Genomic DNA, 20,005 nt, shown 5'->3' on the forward strand with positions numbered 1-20,005 from the left:
CTACAATACATGGTGGGTGCTATACCAGCTGTGAACAGAAGGTGGCACTGGTGACATACATACAATACATAGTGAGTGCTATGCCAGCTGTGGACAGTAGATGGCACTAATGACATACATACAATGCATGGTTAGTGCTATACCAGCTGTGAACAGTAGGTGGCACTGGTGACACGCCTTTCCTGCGAGTCTCCACTGAACTAAAGAATTATACATGAATAAGCAAATACAACACATGGTGAGTGCTATACCAGCTGTGGACAGTAGGTGACACTGGTGACAAATATAATACATGGTTAGTGCTATGCCAGCTGTGGACAGTAGGTGGCAATGGTGACACGACTTTCCTGCGAGTCTGAAATGAAAGAAATATACATGAATAAACAAATACATTTCATATCAAGAGGAACAAATGGAAAATACCTTGTAGTCAATGACTATGTGATCAAATGAGAGTGAAATGAGACAGAAATACTGAGGAGTGCCATTTATATACTTCACGACTGTGCATAAAATGTCATTTATACAAAGCACTTATGTAAAGATCTGATGCATAGTTAATATATTTTCAAGAACATAACTTATCAAAAATCATACAAGCGAACACTATATTATTTAACGAAATATCCACACAGAAAAAATCTTATTCCCTGACCGGGAATCGAACCCGGGCCGCGGCGGTGAGAGCGCCGAATCCTAACCACTAGACCACCAGGGAAGCTGCACGTTATTAGGACATCTACTGTAATAACAGCACAGAGTTTGTTGTGGAGGTTTATGGTTTGCTCTGAATCATAGAATCGTAGAGTTGGAAGGCACCTCCTGGGCTATCTGGTCCAACCCCCTGCTCAAAGCAGGATTCGCTAAATCATCCCAGTCAGATGTCTGTCCAGCCTCTGTTTGAAGACATCCATTGAAGGAGAACTCACCACTTCTCGTGGCAGCTTGTTCCACTCATTGATCACTCTAACTGTCAAAAAGTTTTTTCTAATATCTAATCTGTGTCTCCTCCCATTCAGTTTCATCCCATTGCTTCTAGTCTTTCCTTGTGCAAATGAGAATAAAGTTGATCCTTCTACAATGTGACAGCCCTTTAGATATTTGTAGACAGCTATTAAGTCTCCTCTCAGTCTTCTCTTTTGCAAACTAAACATTCCCAAATCCTGCAACCTTTCCTCATAAGACAGGGTTTGCAGACCGGTCACCATTCTGGTCGCTCTTTTCTGAACTTGCTCCAGTTTGTTGATGTCTTTTTTAAAATGTGGTGCCCAAAACTGGACACAATATTCCAGATGAGGGCTGACCAAAGAGGAGTAGAGGGCAATAATGACTTCACGTGATCTAGACTGTATGCTTCTGTTAATACATCCTAGAATTGCATTTGCCTTTTTTGCTGCTGCATCACACTGTTGACTCATATTCAGTCTGTGATCTATTAGTATACCCAAGTCTTTTTCACATGTGCTGTCACTTAGCCCTATTCCTCCCATTCTGTATATGCTTTTTTCATTTTTATTGCCCAGATGTAGTACTTTGCATTTCTCCCTATTAAAAACCATTCTGTTACTTGCTGCCCACTTCTCCAGTTTATTTAAATCTTTTTGAATCCTCTCTCTCTCTTCTCTAGTATTAGCTATCCCTCCTAGCTTTGTGTCATCAGCAAATTTAATCAGTTTACCCTCAATTCCTTCATCTAAATAATGGCCATAGGAGGAAAGGGTTAAAGTACTTTTTATGCTGAGAGCGGAAGCTCTCAGCATAAAAAGTACTTTAACCCTTTCCTCCTATGGCCATTATTTATTTTTTAATAAATATAAATTGGTAATCCTTCATTTTCTCAAAGGTTGAAGTCGGTTTTTACTTCTTTTTTTCCTCCCTTTCTTACAACACTTAACTATTGTTATTTTTTCTATTCTCCTGGAATTACTATTAGCGTCTTTAAATGACACCATTCATTTTATCATATAATGTTCTGGAAAAAAGGGGAAAAAAATTCCAAGTGCGGTGAAATGGTGAAAAAAGCTGCACTTTAGCCATTGTTTTTTGGGTTTCTTTACAATTTTTTTTATGTGGTAAAAGTGAACCGAGGGTATGATTCTTCAGATCAGTACAATAAGGGCGATACCAAACTTGTACAGTTTTTTTAAATATAGTTACTTAAAGGGGTTGTCCAGGACTTTATCATTGCTGGCCTATCCTTAGGACAGGTGATCAATGTCGGATGTGGTGCTGCGACACCCGCACCCCCGCCGATCAGCACATATGTCAAACTTTAGCTCACGAGATGAATCTGGCCTGCAGGGTGAGTGCATCTGGCCCGCGATGCATCGCACTGTCAGCTGTACTGTCGTCCTGGATGCCAATACAGTTGAAAGCAATGATGGAGGAGGGAGCGTCAGCTGATGCTCTCTCCGCCATCCCTCTCCCTCTGCACCTGTCATCTCAGCGCATCGGACGCATTGATGTCATTACAACATGCTTAGTGTGCCAAGCAATGCAAAGGATCAGAAGATGCGCTGCAGAGACTGGAGCAGTGGGGCCATTATACTGTATGGAAGCAATGCAGAGCCCATTATACTGTATAGCACACTATGTGGGGCCATTATACTGTATGGAAGCTATGCAGAGCCCATTATACTGTATAGAGCACTATGTGGGGCCATTATACTGTATGGAAGCAATGCAGAGCCCATTATACTGTATAGCGCACTATGTGGGGCCATTATACTGTATGGAAGCAATGCAGAGCCCATTATACTGTATAGCACACTATGTGGGGCCATTATACTGTATGGAAGGCAATGCAGAGCCCATTATACTGTATAGAGCACTATGTGGGGCCATTATACTGTATGGAAGGAAATGCAGAGCCCATTATACTGTATAGCGCACTATGTGGGGCCATTATACTATATGGAAGCAATGTAGAGCCCATTATACTGTATAGAGCACTATGTGGGGCCATTATACTGTATGGAAGCAATGCAGAGCCCATTATACTGTATAGAGCACTATGTGGGGCCATTATACTGTATGGAAGCAATGCAGAGCCCATTATACTGTATAGCGCACTATGTGGGGCCATTATACTGTATGGAAGCAATGCAGAGCCCATTATACTGTATAGCGCACTATGTGGGGCCATTATACTCTATGGAAGCAATGCAGAGCCCATTATACTGTATAGAGCACTATGTGGGGCCATTATACTGTATGGAGCATTATGTGAGGCCATTATACTGTATGGTATGAAGGACTATATGGGACCATTATATTGTATGGAGCACAATGTGGGGCCATTATAATATATATAGCACTATGTAGGCCATTGTACTGAAGGGAGCGCTTTGTTGGGCCCCATTATACTGTATGAAAGGCAATGTAGGGCCCATTATACTGTATGGAGGATTCTGTGGGGCCATTATACTGTATGGAAGGCAATGCAGGGCCCATTATACTGTATAGCGCACTATGTGGGGCCATTATACTGTATGGAGCATTATGTGAGGCCATTATACTGTATGGTATGAAGGACTATATGGGACCATTATATTGTATGGAGCACAATGTGGGGCCATTATAATATATATAGCACTATGTAGGCCATTGTACTGAAGGGAGCGCTATGTGGGGCCCCATTATACTGTATTAAAGGCAATGTAGGGCCCATTATACTGTATGGAGGATTCTGTGGGGCCATTATACTGTATGGAAGGCAATGCAGGGCCCATTATACTGTATGGAGGACTATGCGGGGCTATTATGCTGTATGGAGGACTATTTAGGGCCCATTATACTATGTGGAGGGCTGTGTGGGGAATACAGTTGGGGAATCATACTGTGATGGGGTCAAAATACTTTGCCGGAAAAGGGGGTACAGTAGGGTCATCATACCGTGCATGGGGTACTGTGAAGAGGAATTCAATGTGGGTCCTACTATGTTTGGGGGGACTCTTTTGTTGGCATCATACTTTATTATTTGCATTATTCAAGGTTATTCAAGGTTTTTTATCCTTTGTTATTACTTACTTAAATTAGGCCATTGGGCCATATGATTTTTACTGCTATTACATAAAATATTATATTATTCAATTATTTAATTCTAAGATCTATTAAGTATTTTGTTCGAGGGACAACCCTTTTATATTTGTTTCCATATGAAAAGGTTCATCATTATATTTGATGATAAGGAGAAACTTCATCGGTTGTAGAGATGAGCGAATGTTTTAATGTTCGGTTCAGCTCACGATCGCGAATTTGCAATATTCGCCGATTTAATCAGAAGACAGCATGAGCCCGTAGCTGTGATTGGAGTTAAAAAGATTACCTCCGCTCACTGGTATCAGCCGATGGGACCACAGCTCCCATCAGTTGACACTTGCTGCCGCTAATAAGAAGAAGCGCTACAGTAAGCGCTGTTCCCTAGCGGCAGGTGCTGAAGACGGCTCTCATCATTCTTCCCTGCTCTGCCGACCATCGGCGTGAGCAGAGTAGAATGATGAGAGTTATATTAAAGTCAGAATGATGACAGCAGGTGGGGGCTTTAGGGATTCTTACTCCCATCATCCGACACCTGCTGCCGCTAATAACAGTGACAGCAGGAGCGGATGATCGGGGTATTCCTCAGCCGACGCCTGCAATATAACTAAATAAATTAATGAAAAATCGTGGGTTCCCCCCTATTTTCTTGAACCAACCAGGCAAAACCCACAGCTGGGATCTTCAAATCCTCAGCTGTTAGCTTCAGCAAGGTTGCTTATTAAGAATAGAGGGGTCACCACGCTTTTTTTTTAATTATTTAAATGTATAATTTAAAAAATGGTTTGGGGTTTCCCCATTTTTGAGATCCAGCCTTGCTAAAGCTAACAGCTGGAGGCTGGTATTCTCAGGCTGGTAAGGGGCAATTGATATCGCCCCCCAGCCTAAAAACATCAGCCTGTAGGACTTCCGCTTCCAGCGCCAGCAGGGTGAGGGAGCTCCGCGCTTCAGCCTGACATTGAGCGACTTAAATAGACCAACGGCACGCGCTACTCACAGGAAAAGTGACCGCTGACATCACTGCATACCGGAGGCACCGTGGACCGCTGGCTTCGAAGCACAGGCGGGGAGAGCAGAGCCGCTGGAGCACATGGGACAGCAAGAGAGATCTCCAAGATGGCGGCGGCTGCAGCAGTGCCACAGAGCGGGAAGCTCAGGAGCAATGGAAACCCAGAGGCGCAGCTGAAAACACCCAGGTCAGAACGGGGAGAGACAGGGGGAACCCGCATAAGCCCCAAAAGAGACCGCCGGCCGGAATCACAGAGCGGGGAAGGTCCGGTGACAGGGACGCTTATACAGTGAGACCCCAGGGAGCTGGCAAGAGAGGTGGCAGGTTACCTCACGGGAGATATAAAATCCGCAGTGAAGGAGGCAGTAAAAGACGCTTTAGAAGAGATACACGAAATAACAGCGCAATATGCCAGCAGGCTGGAGCACTTGGAGCGGAGGATGTCGGATATGGAAGATAGGACAATTCAGCTTGAACAGGAGCTGGAAGTGTCCCGAAAACAAGGCACATGGCTGAGGGACAAACTTGAGGACCTAGAAAACAGGTCCTGAAGAAATAACCTGCAGCTAGTGGGGCTACCCGAATCTATCACATATCAGCAACTCAATAACATTTTTGAACAAGAACTGCCTACAGCCCTAGGAATACAAGATAAGTGCAAGGTGGAAAGAGCACACAGGGTGGGCCCCTCTGAAGGGAGCATGGCCAGAGACACGCGCCTAAGTGGAGCGGGGCACAGTGACCAACGTACTCAGAGACCCCACCAGGCTATTGCAAAGTATCTGGATTTCCAGGATAAGAACAAAATTCTGCGCCTTTTTAGGGCCAGGCGACAGCCACTCATGCTCCAAGGACATAAGCTTGTCATCTTTGAGGATTTTTCACCAGAAGTTACTAAAAAACGCAGGGCCTTCAGTGAGGTCTGTAGCCTCCTCTACAAGAAAGGCATCCAGTTCCAGCTGCTTTACCCTGCTGTCCTCAAAACGAGGCACACGGATGGCTCCTTTAAAATTTGGAGGGACTCCAGCGAAGCCACGAGATCTCCCAATGGACGTCGCGACGAGGAAAGAGAAAGTGAGGAAAGCGGCAACCGCTCAGACCGCCTGAAGACATAAGAGCTTCACTAGGAAGGCTTTTCTACAAGGACATCTCCAGACAGGAGGATCTCATTGATGGTGTCGGTTGATGTTGTACCTTAGATCGTTGCGTGATTACTCGAAAGTGAAGGTCTCACGAACTTTTGAGAATTGCTGCAGCACGTTCATCCGGACACGTAGCTATAAGTTGATTGTACTCTATCTGTTCCCAATTTTTATGTCTTTATATTTCCAAAGTTTTTCTTTTTCTTTATATACAGCCGCTACTGCAATTATGTCAAGTTGGCCAGGTAAAAAAATGGAAGTACTAGTGATATACATGGCAAGGGGGTGAAGGGAAGGGATGGGTGGGGAAGGGAATGTTGGAAATGTTTCGCATGTTGGGGTATTCAGTTCGGGGACTAGTTGGGTTTGGCTTGATATGTGCTGTAACACTTTAGATGCTTTCGTCATGATTTGGTTCACGTCTCATAACACTCCTGAGGGCGGACTTTGGCTATCCCGCCCAATACTTTTTACACAGACAGATCGCTTGTTATTGAGCCACATGGTTACCACGAATGGTTAAGATCATAACATGGAATGTTAAGAGTCTCAAGACCCTGGAAAAAAGATCCTTGGCACTCAGGCACCAGAAAAGATTACGTGGTGACATAGTCCTGCTCCAGCAGACACATTTGCCTCAACATGACATGTTCCGCATGCACAGACTTTGGGTGGGAGAGGTTTATGGGTCAGGAGCCAAGGAAAGCCAGGCGGGGGTGATCATTCTGGTCAACAAATCACTTCCACACAAACTGGTAACGTACCAACATGATGATCAAGGGAGACATGTCAGAGTAGTCTTAGAAACTCCTAGAGGAATATTAGAATATTAGACATCCATAATGTTTATGCCCCCAACTTGGCCAGGGATGTGTTTTTCCAAACCCTTTGCACCTCATTTATGACTTCTGGTGTACATAACTTGATAATTGGAGGAGACATGAATGAGGTAATGCTGGATTCGGAGGACAGATCGAAAAGTGGGAGGGGTGGAAGCAGCTCTACTACGGGAAGGGGAAACTCCCCTCTGTGCAATTTTGCAACTGATCTAATGACCAGGGATGTGTGGTGACAACATCATCCGGTCGAGCGGCAATACACCCACTATTCACACCCGCACAATTCATGGTCCCGTATTGACATGTTCCTGGTTAGCGAGAGCCTAACTGCAAAGGTTAACGAGGCCGAGATAGGTGATCTGGTCATTTCAGATCATGCTCCAGTTGCCCTGACCTTATTTGATATGCACCCAAAAGGCTCGGACATAATATGGAGGTTCCCTCATTTCTTAAAAAAAGACAAAGACTTCGCCAAACTGTTGGGAGAGTGGTGGTCAGAGTATTTGCATCACAACCATCAATCCACAACGTATCACACACTACTCTGGGAGACGGCTAAAGCCGTTCTCAGAGGTGAAATAACAGCACACACTTTAGTGATAAAGAGGAGAGTGACCGACCAATATTTAAAGACAAGTAACTCTGTTAAGGGGCCTTTACACATAGCGATATCGCTAGCGATATCGCTAAAGCGTCACCGATTTTGTGACGCAGCAGTGATATCGCTAGCGATATCGCTATGTGTGATACTTACCTCCGACCGGCTCCCCGCTGTCTGTCGCTGATCGCGCGAGATCGTGCAGCTCCATTTCTCGTCGGGCGCTTCCGGCTGGGCTTCCTGCTGGCGCCGACGAGCGATGTGTGGACGCGGGCGGGAGGAAGTCAGGATCGCCGCATCTGAAAGGTAAGTAACGACCGCTGCTGCGTCGCTACATCGCTATGAGATCTGCCTGTGTGGCAGCTCACTAGCGACCATTTAGCGATGCACAAGCGATCCTGACCGGGTCGTATCGTCGGGATCGCTAGTGCGTCGCTAAATGTAAAGGGGCCTTTAGACAAGCGTACAATAAGTTTCAAGGGCACCCCGTTGAGGTCAATAAAAGAGCTTGGTTGGAAGCGAAGTCAGAATTTGACACGTGGGCCAGAAAGAAGGAGATGTTGGGGAAGTCATTGAGGGATGCCGAGCTCCACAGGTTTGGTGACAAAGCTGGACGCATGATGGCTAACCTAGCCAAAGGTAGACGTCCAGGGACTCAAATAGCAGCACTCAAAAGACAAGATGACTCCATACTGACTGACCCACGAGAAGTAAACAGCATTTTGGGGAGGTTCTACGCTTCTCTATACGAACCTCGACGGTCTGATCAGGTGCAGGGAAGGAGATGGCTGGAGGGTGGGCAACTCCCGTTGATCTCTGAAACTGATTTATTAGAGCTAAACAGGGAAATAATGGAGGAAGAGATTTCTAGAGTTATTGGGGATCTAAATATTCATAAAGCCCCTGGACCGGACGGGTTTGACGCCAGCCTCTATAAAATTTTGAAGGACCAGATCGCCCCGCATTTGAAAAATCTACACAATGATTTCCTGAGAGGCCAAGCCATTTCTGATCACATGAACACAGCCTATATTAAACTCATCCCAAAGGGCGATAAACCCACTGATAACCCGGCCAACTTTTGCCCTATCTCTTTGATCAACCAGGATTTAAAAATTGTGGCAAAAATTATGTCAGACAGACGGGCGGGGATTCTTCCTAAACTATTGGGACCTGAACAAGCGGGATTTGTGAGGGGGAAATCGGCGATAGGAAACATAAGACGTTTAATTATGGTGCTGGAGGCAGTGAGGCTGGGAGACCATCAGGGAGGAGCTCCAGCCATGGTCGTGCTAGAGGCAAAAAAAGCGTTTGATAGTGTGGGGTGGCCATGGCTGGAGCAGGTGCTGGATAAGTTTGGTGTGCAGGGAGGATTCAGAAACCTCCTGTCCTCGATATATACTAATCCCAAACCAAGAGTTTATACACCGGGGTTTTTGTCAGACATAATATCATTAGGGAGAGGTACGAGACAGGGCTGCCCCCTTTCGCCGCTATTGTTTAATCTAGCCATTGAGCCGCGTGCCAGGTTTATCAATGCAGGCCCAAGCTTCCAAGGGATTAAAGTGGGCGAAAGAGAGATAAAATCTAGTTTCTTTGTGGACGATATTATTCTTTATATGGCAGACCCAAGTAGAGACCTTCCTGGCTTAATGAGGGAGTTGGATACCTTCGGAGAGATATCGGGGTTTAGACTTAATAAAACTAAGTGCAAGGCTATGTTTCTTACTCATAGGCCTCAAGGAATTGACCAATTAGAACGGGGACAGGCTTCCATACATGGCATACCAATAGCAAGCAAGGCGATAAAATATTTGGGGAAAGACTCAAGAGATATCTATAGACTTAACTATGCCCCCATTATAAATAAAATAATACAGGAACTAAAAAGGTGGAAAGACCTGCCACTGTCGCTCTTGGGAAGGAACTATCTGATCAAGATGATCAGCTTTTCCTGTCTACTGTATCCCCTGCAAACATTGCCCCTCCTTTTAAGACATGTAGATATAAATAAGCTCAACAAAGTCTTTTCTGATTTTCTATGGAGAGAAAGAAAAAGTAGAATCAGCAAATGTATATTGATGCTATCGAGGGATGGGGGGGGATAGCACTGCCCAACATCAGAGGGTACAATCTGATCTGCATTGCCAGACACATTCTTGACTGGCTAAGACACACTAGCAGACACTCAGACTACACATTGGAGTTGGACTGGTGTAAGCCCTGGGACCTCACAGCGATCTTGCACTCCTCAAGCATGACATTAGACCCGAAGGTGAGAAACTCAGTGATCTTTCGGGACACTAGGGCGGCTTGGAAGGCCATAAGATACAAACTAGGCATGTCATAGAGGATATCTAAATATTTGACACCATGGGGACAGCCCGACTTTAGTCAGGGAAAAGATAATGCTCTGTTTCAAATCTGGAGGGAAAAGGAGTTAGAACTATGGGGACCTGATGCAGATTCAAGAAAATAGATGGATGACGGCAGATGAGATTTTTCTCAGGTGGGGACTTGACTCTTCTCATATCTTGCAATATGCTCAGCTGCGATACCATTTATTCTCCAAATTATGAGACATATGTAGGGGAGGTGACCTGACGGACGGACAGACTGGTCAGAATAGAGAGAAAGGAAGGTTTGCACAGTTTAGACAGGTGTCAGTTACTACAGTGGGGAAACAGCTGAGAAAGTGTAGTGGACGTGCAGTACCTTGGGTTGACCATTAGAGGGCAGGGAGGAGTGTGAGTAAAGGACTTGACATCAGCTTAGGGCTTGGGAAACCGTTGGTCATGGGGGGCGGAGTTACAGGGAAACGGGAATGATATAAATTTGACAGGAGGGTTCCAGAAAGTTCCAGTCCCCAGGGGGAGCTCAAGTGACAGGAGGACTACGACAGTTTGTGCACTGTGAGGAAAACCAAACCAGGGGGACTGAAGAGAGAAAGTCAGGGGGGTGGTCCTGACACCAGAGTACCGCAGCATAGACGAGGCAAGGAGGAAAAGCATACCGTATTGAGAGACGACTGATCAGCAAAAGTACTGTTGGTTTACGGGCCTAAGGAGGCCACAGTAACGGATCTGACAGGAGCGTCTAAGAGTGAAGAGGGGACGGTGCGTAAATGTACGTCCCCGGTGTAAAGTACGGTGTGCGTGAAGCGGCCATGGAAATGGATGGCCGCAAAGGAAATATTGTGGTGTACTGTGAGGGCCGTCAGTCGGACGGTGAGAGAATAAACTTGGACCTGTTCAACTCAAAACCTGCCTCATCTTGTGTCTGTACGTTGCTGCGCGTTACCCAGAGGGACCACCCCCCAGCCCGGCCCACCGACCCTACACATACATAAAGAGTGTTATTCTTCTGAACTCGACAATCTTCTTTCAAGACACACATCTGAAGTGAATATCTCAACTATTTACCGGATCATGAGGGGAACCCTACTGCCTTCTGGTTCACAAGAGCTGTTCAAGGGCTGGGAAACTAGACTGCAGGAAACGGGGGTAGGGGAATTGATTCTGTCTGGGTGGAATGAGCTGCGCAAGCATGTAAGTAATGAAAGATGGAGGGATACTCACTTCCGAATGATACATAGAGCCATAATAAGCTTCAATTTACACAAACTCACAAGGAGAGGCGGCAGGCTTGCCCAAAATGTGACACCCCCAAGACAGACATGTTCCACGGTATATAGGAAAGGGGTCTCAAACACACTCAGTGGGAGGAAATTAAAAATTGGGCGGGAGGCCTGATGAACATACACTTCCCACTAGACAAAATGCTATGGATTTTTCATAAGAGCACTGGTTAAGGCTGACCAAGTCAAATACTCAGCTATTGCACACAATTGCAATCCTGTACAAAAGACATTTTAAGACAATGGTTGGATGGGAGTGTACCGGGTCTCTGCCAGCTGCTGGTGGAATTAAAGAGGGTGATGACTCTAGAGAAAATAGAAGCAGAAAGCGACAAAGACAGTAAGACAAAAAAATTTTTCTCAAAATGGAAGGATTTTATTTTGCAACAGTTTTCCAGAGAGGACATCATTGTTCTGGTCTCACCCTTCCGGAACACATCCTGGTACAACCTAGAAGACTTGCAGGGCACGTTGGGTGGCTTGAGATTAGGGGTAGACCCACGGTCATGAAACAGGGGACAGGAAAGTAGAGGGAGAACCACGTCGAGAGGTGTAAAGTTCATTTATGACTATGAAAGCATCACATGAGTAAATTGGAGGGTAGGGGGGAAGAGGGGGGGTTACACTGTTGTGTTATTTGGCAATTTCTACCAGCAATTCTGGATTGTTCATATTAAACGGGTATTTGTAAAGGCACTTTTGAGATGTACTACTTATGTTTGACTTTTGTACTTATATGTGTCTTTCTTTGAAAACTCAATAAAAAGGATTTAAAAAAAAAAAAAAAACATCAGCCTGCAGCTGCCCTGAAAAGGTTCATCTATTAGACGCACCAATTCTGGCACTTTGTCCGGCTCTTCCCACTTGCCCTGTAGCGGGGCTTAATATTAGGGGTTAGTGGGGTTAATATTTGTGGGGTTGATGTCACCTTTGTATTGTCAGGTGACATCAAGGTCACGGCTTAGTAATGATGAGGTGTCTATAAGACACCTATCCATTACTAATCCTATAGTTATATGTTAAATAAAGACACAGCCAGAATAAAATCCTTTACTTGAAAAAAATGACACAGACTCCTTTAATATTCTCAATTAAACCATACCTACTGCATCGCCTAATTCCAGTGAAGCCCTCGATCTCCAGTAATAAAAATAAAATGAAAAACAACAATGTACCATACCTGTTGGTCGTTCTGCCTCACGCCGTAATCCATGTCTGGGGGATAATTAGTTTTCAACCTGGACGGTGCCAAGATGCGACCATCCAGGCTGAAAACCACTGGGGAAAGAGATGCTGTGAGTGCAGCCTCAGTGACGTCACTGAAGCGGTGTACCCAGCCAGCCTGAACTGCGGTGACCTCAGGACTCAGTGTCTTCACAACAGATCACCAAGAAAAATTATCTTGGTAATCTGCTTAAAACCTGGCCTAATTCCACCAAAGCCCTCGTTCATTGGGGTTACTAATGGGGGCGTCTCCATTACTAACCTCGGGCCTTGATGTCACCTGACATTGACATTAACCCCCCCATCTATTACCCGACTTGGCACCGCTACAGAGCAAGTGGGAAGAGTGAGGCTAAGTGCCGCAATTGGTACATCTTGGAGATGAGCATTTTCTGGGGTGGCTGAGAGCTGATGTTTTTAGCCTGGCAGAGGGCAGTATCCATGGCCCCCTCCTAGGCTATTAATATCAGCCTGTAGCTGTCTGCATAATCTTTGCTGGTTATTAATTATAGGGGGACTTTCACTCTGCTGGTTATGAAAATTATGCTGGAGCCCACACCACTTTTTTTTCAGAAAAATGATCTTTCATTAATTAAATACATGTACAGTAATTTGCACACACACTGTACTAATTGTATTTTTCACTGACATCTATATATCTAACTATTCTATTTGTATTTACTGTGTGTAAACCATCTCCTCTATCCTGTCGGCTCCTGCTGTGATTTTACACTACTATGGCTGCTGAATTACCGGCATTTCTTCTATCTATCTATGTAATACATATATATGTGTGTGTGTCACTGACATCTATATATATATATATATATATACACTCACTGGCCACTTTATTAGGTACACCTGTCCAACTGTGTGTTAAGACTTAATTTCTAATCAGCCAATCACATGGCGGCAACTCAGTGCATTTAGGCATGTAGACATGGTCAAGACAATCTCCTGCAGTTCAAACCGAGCATCAGTATGGGGAAGAAAGGTGATTTGAGTGCCTTTGAACGTGGCATGATTGTTGGTGCCAGAAGGGCTGGTCTGAGAATTTCAGAAACTGCTGATCTACTGGGATTTTCACGCACAACCATCTCTAGGGTTTACAGAGAATGGTCCGAAAAAGAAAAAAAATCCAGTGAGCGGCAGTTCTGTGGCCGGAAATGCCATGTTGATGCCAGAGGTCAGAGGAGAATGGGCAGACTGGTTCGAGCTGATTGAAAGGCAACAGTGACTCAAATTGCCACCCGTTACAACCAAGGTAGGCAGAAGAGCATCTCTGAACGCACAGTGCGTCGAACTTTGAGGCAGATGGGCTACAGCAGCAGAAGACCACACTGGGTACCACTCCTCTCAGCTAAGAACAGGAAACTGAGGCTACAATTTGCACAAGCTCATCGAAATTGGACAGTAGAAGATTGGAAAAACGTTGCCTGGTCTGATGAGTCTCGATTTCTGCTGCGACATTGGGATGGTAGGGTCAGAATTTGGCGTAAACAACATGAAAGCATGGATCCATCCTGCCTTGTATCAACGGTTCAGGCTGGTGGTGGTGGTGTCATGGTGTGGGGAATTTTTTCTGGGCACTCTTTGGGCCCCTTGGTACCAATTGAGCATCGTTGCAACGCCACAGCCTACCTGAGTATTGTTGCTGACCATGTCCATCCCTTTATGACCACAATGTACCCAACATCTGATGGCTACTTTCAGCAGGATAATGCGCCATGTCATAAAGCTCGAATCATCTCAGATTGGTTTCTTGAACATGACAATGAGTTCACTGTACTCAAATGGCCTCCTCAGTCACCAGATCTCAATCCAATAGAGCATCTTTGGGATGTGGTGGAACGGGAGATTCGCATCAGGGATGTGCAGCCGACAAATCTGCGCCAACTGTGTGATGCCATCATGTCAATATGGTCCAAAATCTCTGAGGAATGCTTCCAGCACCTTGTTGAATCTCTGCCACGAAGAATTGAGGCAGTTCTGAAGGCAAAAGGGGGTCCAACCCCTTACTAGCATGGTGTACCTAATAAAGTGGCCAGTGAGTGTATATATATATATATTCTATGTGTATATATCTATTCTATCTTTTCTATTCTAACCTGTCACGCTGTGATTTCACTGAACGCAGCACTTGAATTTCTGGCTTTTATTCTATCTTTTACCGAATGTTACCGAGTTTTTGCAATTTTAAGAAAAATGCTCGTGTTACCGATCACGAATTCGAATGTACCATGTTCGTGCCGAATTTATGTTTGGCGATCGTTTTCCAAACATATTCGCTCATCTCTAGTTACCATGCTTTTGCTAACCAATTTGAGAGCTACAAACTATAGAGGCAGATACCCTGATTCCAGTGATGCATCACTTACTGAGCTGCTTGTACTATTTTTGATACAGTCACTGTTTTATCTGCTGTAGATGTACCAGTTCTCTAGCCTAAGCTCTGTATAACCCTGCCTACCTCACAGATGGGCAGCTTTCTGTGTACACCGTGCATATGCAAGGTGCGGCAGAGCGGTAATCATGACTGAGGTGCTGTCCAGTTACGGTCTAGCACTTTACAGAAAAGCGGTGTCCCAGTTCCAGTGGGCTGTAGAGTGTGAGGTGCATCCAGGCTTGGACTGACCTACAGGAGAATCCTCCGGTGGGCCCCTTTGCACTTGTCACAATATACTTGTGCAGACAAAGGCAGCATCTTATTCATTCATCAATCTACCTAGTTCATTGATATATAAATTTGTGATTGAGGATAATGTCACATTTGCATGTAGCTGTAAGGCTGAGTTCACACGTTGCATTTTTTCGCGTTTCCGCGGCGGTATTAACCGCGAAAAATAAGCATTCCATGCATTCCTACGGGATTCTGCAATGCTGTGCTAATGCTGCGGTTTTTACAGCGGCGGAATCGCTTTGCGGTAAAAACTGCAGCATGCTCATTAATTTTGCGGAATCTCGGTGATCCCGCACCAATAGGAATGCATTGTTCCGCTTACTTCCCGCATGTGGCTGTGCACACCATGCGGAAAGCAAGCAGAACATCTGCGGATGGTACCCACGGTCCGGAGGAGAGGAGACTGTCCTCCGTCTCTGGGTACCATGTCCCTGTAAAAAATAGAATTTAAAATAAAAAAATATTGTTATTCTTACCTTCCGGCGTCCCACGCAGCCTTCCCGCCTCTCTCCACGCTCTCGTTCCCAGTAATCCTTTGCAAATATGCCTGCGTTGGCGTCTGTTCTCGCGGGATCGCGAAGTCTTGCGGTCATTCGCGCGACGTCATCGCGGGCATTTTCGCAAAGGATTACTGGGAACGGCTGCGCGGGACGTCGGAGGGTAAGAATAACACCATTTTTTATTTTTTTTTTACATTCTATCTTTTACTACTGATGCCGCATAGGCGGACTCAGTAGTAAAAAGTTGGTCACACTTGTCAAACACTATGTTTGACGAGTGTGACCAACCTGTCAATCAGTTCTCCAAGCGATGCTACAGATCGCTTGGAAAACGCTAGCATTTTGCAAGCTAATTACGCTTGCAAATGCTAGTTTTTCCGCGGGAAAATCGCGGGAATTTAAAATGCGATTTTCCCGTGGAATGGAATTCCGGAATTCTCGCGGTAATTTCCGCAAGTGTTCCGCTACGTGTGAACTTAGCCTAAAAGTGGGGCCCTGGAGTTGGTTACTAGTGGGCCCTTCACACCACAGTCTAACACTGGGTGCACCATACTCACTTATAGGCCGCAGGCCTCTGCTGCCACCAGGCTTCTGTCCTCAGGAGCCGCTGCGCACAATTCAGGGGACACCAAGTTCTTTACAACAGGCAAACGTTTACTAGTCAGTTTAAGTTCATCAGGTGGTGAAAATGTGGGATAGGGAACAGCATTTCACATTTCTTCCTTCCTTAATACAGAACCTCTTCATCCCTGCCACCCGTTCACTGACTCCATCAGCCTCATCCTTTCTTGTCCATTTCAGCAGTGCACCTAGGACCAGCCACCTGCCCCCCCACGTAATTCCACAGCCACTGACCTCGTGATGTCCGACCAGGCCCCCTCCTTGGTACCTGGCCCAAGCCCTGAGCTCCAGACGTTACAGGAGTGTCCATCAGCGATGACAACATGGCCTCCCGCTGCCTCGAATGATTGTCCCATGCTGCCCCAGTAGCCCACCTCACCTGACCTGTGCACTGCTCTTTTTTAACCACACACTATCAGGAAGTGTCTCCCTTTTTATTAACACTAGTTCCCACCCACTGGGCTAGTGCTATCATTAACTGTTTCCTAACTTACAGACTAAACCTATTGTCCTTATCCTATGTCCTATATTGTTGCTAAACCACTCACTATATAAACCGTACTTATGCCATCGTAAGCTAGTCCTCTGCTTATCCTGCACTGTACGCCACTTACATTATACAGTAACAATTGACATGATTTATATGCTGTACATTACCACAACACATCACCTAAGACGCACATCACTTATACATGCAAAACCACATGACACTATATACGTGGCATGATTGTTGTCTTCAGGGGCAGGAACAGGGGAAGACAGTCCGCACCCCGACACATAGACAGAAAGTTGCCAATTGGACATGAGCAAATCGATCTGCGTAGGATCAACTTCAACTCAAATTTCCTGAAATTGGCAGGGGCCAACAAATTCAAACACTTTGCAATTTAATTTGCAAGGATCGCCAAAATAATACCCAGCGACATTTTACAAACAGGCACAGCTTTGCGGGCTTCCCATAATGCCCTGCAGCTATCACATCACATGGTCTGGCGCAGTCAGACAGACAGTATAAAAGATGAGGGTAAGCAGCACAGTAAATAACACATCACTGGAATTAGGGTCTCTGCCTCTGCATTATGCTGCTCTCAGATTAGGTGGCAAAATGTTGGTGATAAATTCCCTTTACATTTTTTATTGGCACTTAAAACAGAAAGTAAATTAAACATGAGGACAATAATGTCAAATAATGCAGATTGTGGGCCCTGGTGCTCATGAACATATTACTTCTTGTCGACAGTAAGTTGCTATGCTCAGACTGTCAGTCAGGTGATGTCATGAGTGTCCAGCCGGGGTATCCAGCGATTCTCAGTGGGACCTGTAGTGCATATCCGTTCAATCTGATATACTCAGCTATTATAATGGCATCTTGTGGAAGCTGCAGCTGATTTTTGCTCTGGAATTCAGCCGCACAGTTTCTAGATGTAAAATGTCTACTGCTAAAGAAGAAGTCCTATCTCACTAATGTATCAGAAGAGCGCGAGAAAATAACCTCTGTTTAATGTGCACTTTTCCGGCAGACCCAAGGCTTACTCAGCCTAATGCTCCATCTCCATATTCTCAGGAGAGCAGAGCCTCACTGATGAATCTGACTGATGGCTGCGAGTGAGCAGAACCCAGCGAAAGGAAAGTGCTGCTGATTAGCTGAAAAAATAAAGCAAAATACTGGACAGCTAAAGTGAGCCTCCAGATTTGCTTTGTAATTAGTGATCCCCCTTCCATTCTCACTAATAATGCAAATGTGCAAATCAGTGGCCCAAATGTATTTGGAGGAACAGTACAACATTCTGGTTACAGGCACACAGGTGAATTTGCTGTGGATTTTTTGTGCAGATGTGGGTGCAGAAAATCCACAGAGGACGTCATACAATAGACTAGCTGTGGCTTTGTAGCAAAATTTCCGTTTGATTCACCGTGGGCCCTTTAAATTTTGCACTTATTGAGTCTTTTTTTTTTAAAAAAAAACAGAACTTTTATTCTGCAATAACAGAAATATAACAACAGTGGGCAAAGAACAAAATTCAGACAGGTAATGGCTCTTCTTAGCGCAATCCAGGCTTCCGGACGTATGTCATTGTGTATGTGTATGTCTCTGCCATTGTGTCGCCGCCACTTCCCCGGTCTCTTCTGCATAGCTAAAGTGCTGCCATCACATGCACACAGCGCAGCCAATCACTGAGCAGCTCATGTCATCCACATCGACTCAGTGATTGACTGCATAAGAGTCGACATGACAAAGAACAGAGACTGGAACAGCAGCGGAGATTCTGGAAGAATACGTTAAGCATCTTTACACTTAACTACACCTGGGTACAATAATTTACTTAAAAATGGAAAACCCTTTTAAGAGAGACTGAACGAGGTCAGGTGAGTAGAGAACTTTTTGCACACTTTGCAGAGTTCTTCTTTAGGTCTCATTCAGACGTCCATTTTCCATGTATGTGTCCAATCTGTGATTTTATGGGTAGAACACGCACCCATTAAAGTCTATGATGCTAATCACATGTCAGTGTCTTTTACAGTCTGCAAAAAAAATCACACATACACGTCCACTTTCGATAGGTATCTCAGATTAAAATTACCCATACAGTACGAGTCTGTAAAAATCACGGACAGCACATGGGTGGCTGTATTGTATAGAAGCTACTGTGTTGCAGAAATTCCAGCAACAAATCTGCCACATGTGAATATACAATCAAAGGGAACCTGTTACTTGAATCATGCTGCCCAAACCACGGGCAGCATAAATCAGAGCCTGGATGCGCACTTGTTTCAGAGAAATTACAGTTAGAAGATTAGCGCTGCTCCGGTCAGGGCAGAGAAATATTTACACCTGCGCCGGAGCGTGATGCCGGGGACACATCATTCACATGAAGCAAGAAGTAAGACAGCATCTCAGGAAGGTGGGAGGAACTGGATCAAGACCAGCAACCACCCTCGGACAGGGCTGCCCCGCAGCTGTTTTTCTTCTATTTCAGGTCCGGTTGGGGACAGATATACAGCATTATAGAATGCTGTAAATCAGGCCGGAAAGTTGGTGGTCACATCTCATATCGGCAAAACTTGGTGACAGGTCCCCTTTAAAGGACAGGTTCCTTTAAGACTGTTGAAAATAAAGCTGATGTGTAAGGAGGAGAACTGGGCCGTGGGTACATGTCCTGTGCCGGGTCCAGAACTGTCGGGGCTGTCTCCTCTGTTGTCCGGGGGAATGAGTAAGAGACCCGACAGACCTTTGCACCCGGGAACAGGGGGTGTGGCTAAGCGGCAGCAGCCACAGCGTGCGCGGAAGCAGTCTTGGCGGGAACAGACAGTGCGCAGCATAGTGAGGAGTGCTCCGTCCCTTGAGCACCGGGAATGTGCCGACCCGCACCCATGTACTCCCGGCGTCACCAGCGGGGATTCCAGAGAGAGAAGTGCAGTGTGTCAGGTAGCTGACAGAGAGCTAGGTGCCGTGCGCTTCATGACAGCGAGTACAGCGCACGTGCTCCATAGAGAAAACCGGGTGTTGGACAGACGTTTGCAGCGGCCCACCTTACCAGTATCTACCTTCCTGCTCGCGTTGGACCCTGCTAGTGCTGCGGCCTTGTTTGTTCCGGCCACATATGCTTATGGACTAGGGGTTCAGCGGAAGGTGCCGGAGACCGACCACTGCCGCCAGAATACGGACAACCGTTACCAACAGAACCTTATTGGACAAGCACCGTGCCAGCCGTTGTT

General features: G+C 45.6%; 1 non-coding gene across 1 annotated transcript; it reads right to left on the bottom strand.

The window, feature by feature from the left end:
* Window positions 1-646: 646 nt before the first annotated feature.
* Window positions 647-718, bottom strand: TRNAE-CUC (transfer RNA glutamic acid (anticodon CUC)). Its single transcript has one exon. It is a non-coding gene; the product is annotated as a tRNA-Glu (tRNA).
* Window positions 719-20,005: the final 19,287 nt, after the last annotated feature.

Source organism: Dendrobates tinctorius, unplaced genomic scaffold (genome assembly GCF_039654945.1).
Source record: "Dendrobates tinctorius isolate UK_male_01 unplaced genomic scaffold, ASM3965494v1 ptg000046l, whole genome shotgun sequence".
NCBI classification, from domain to species: Eukaryota; Metazoa; Chordata; class Amphibia; order Anura; family Dendrobatidae; genus Dendrobates; species Dendrobates tinctorius.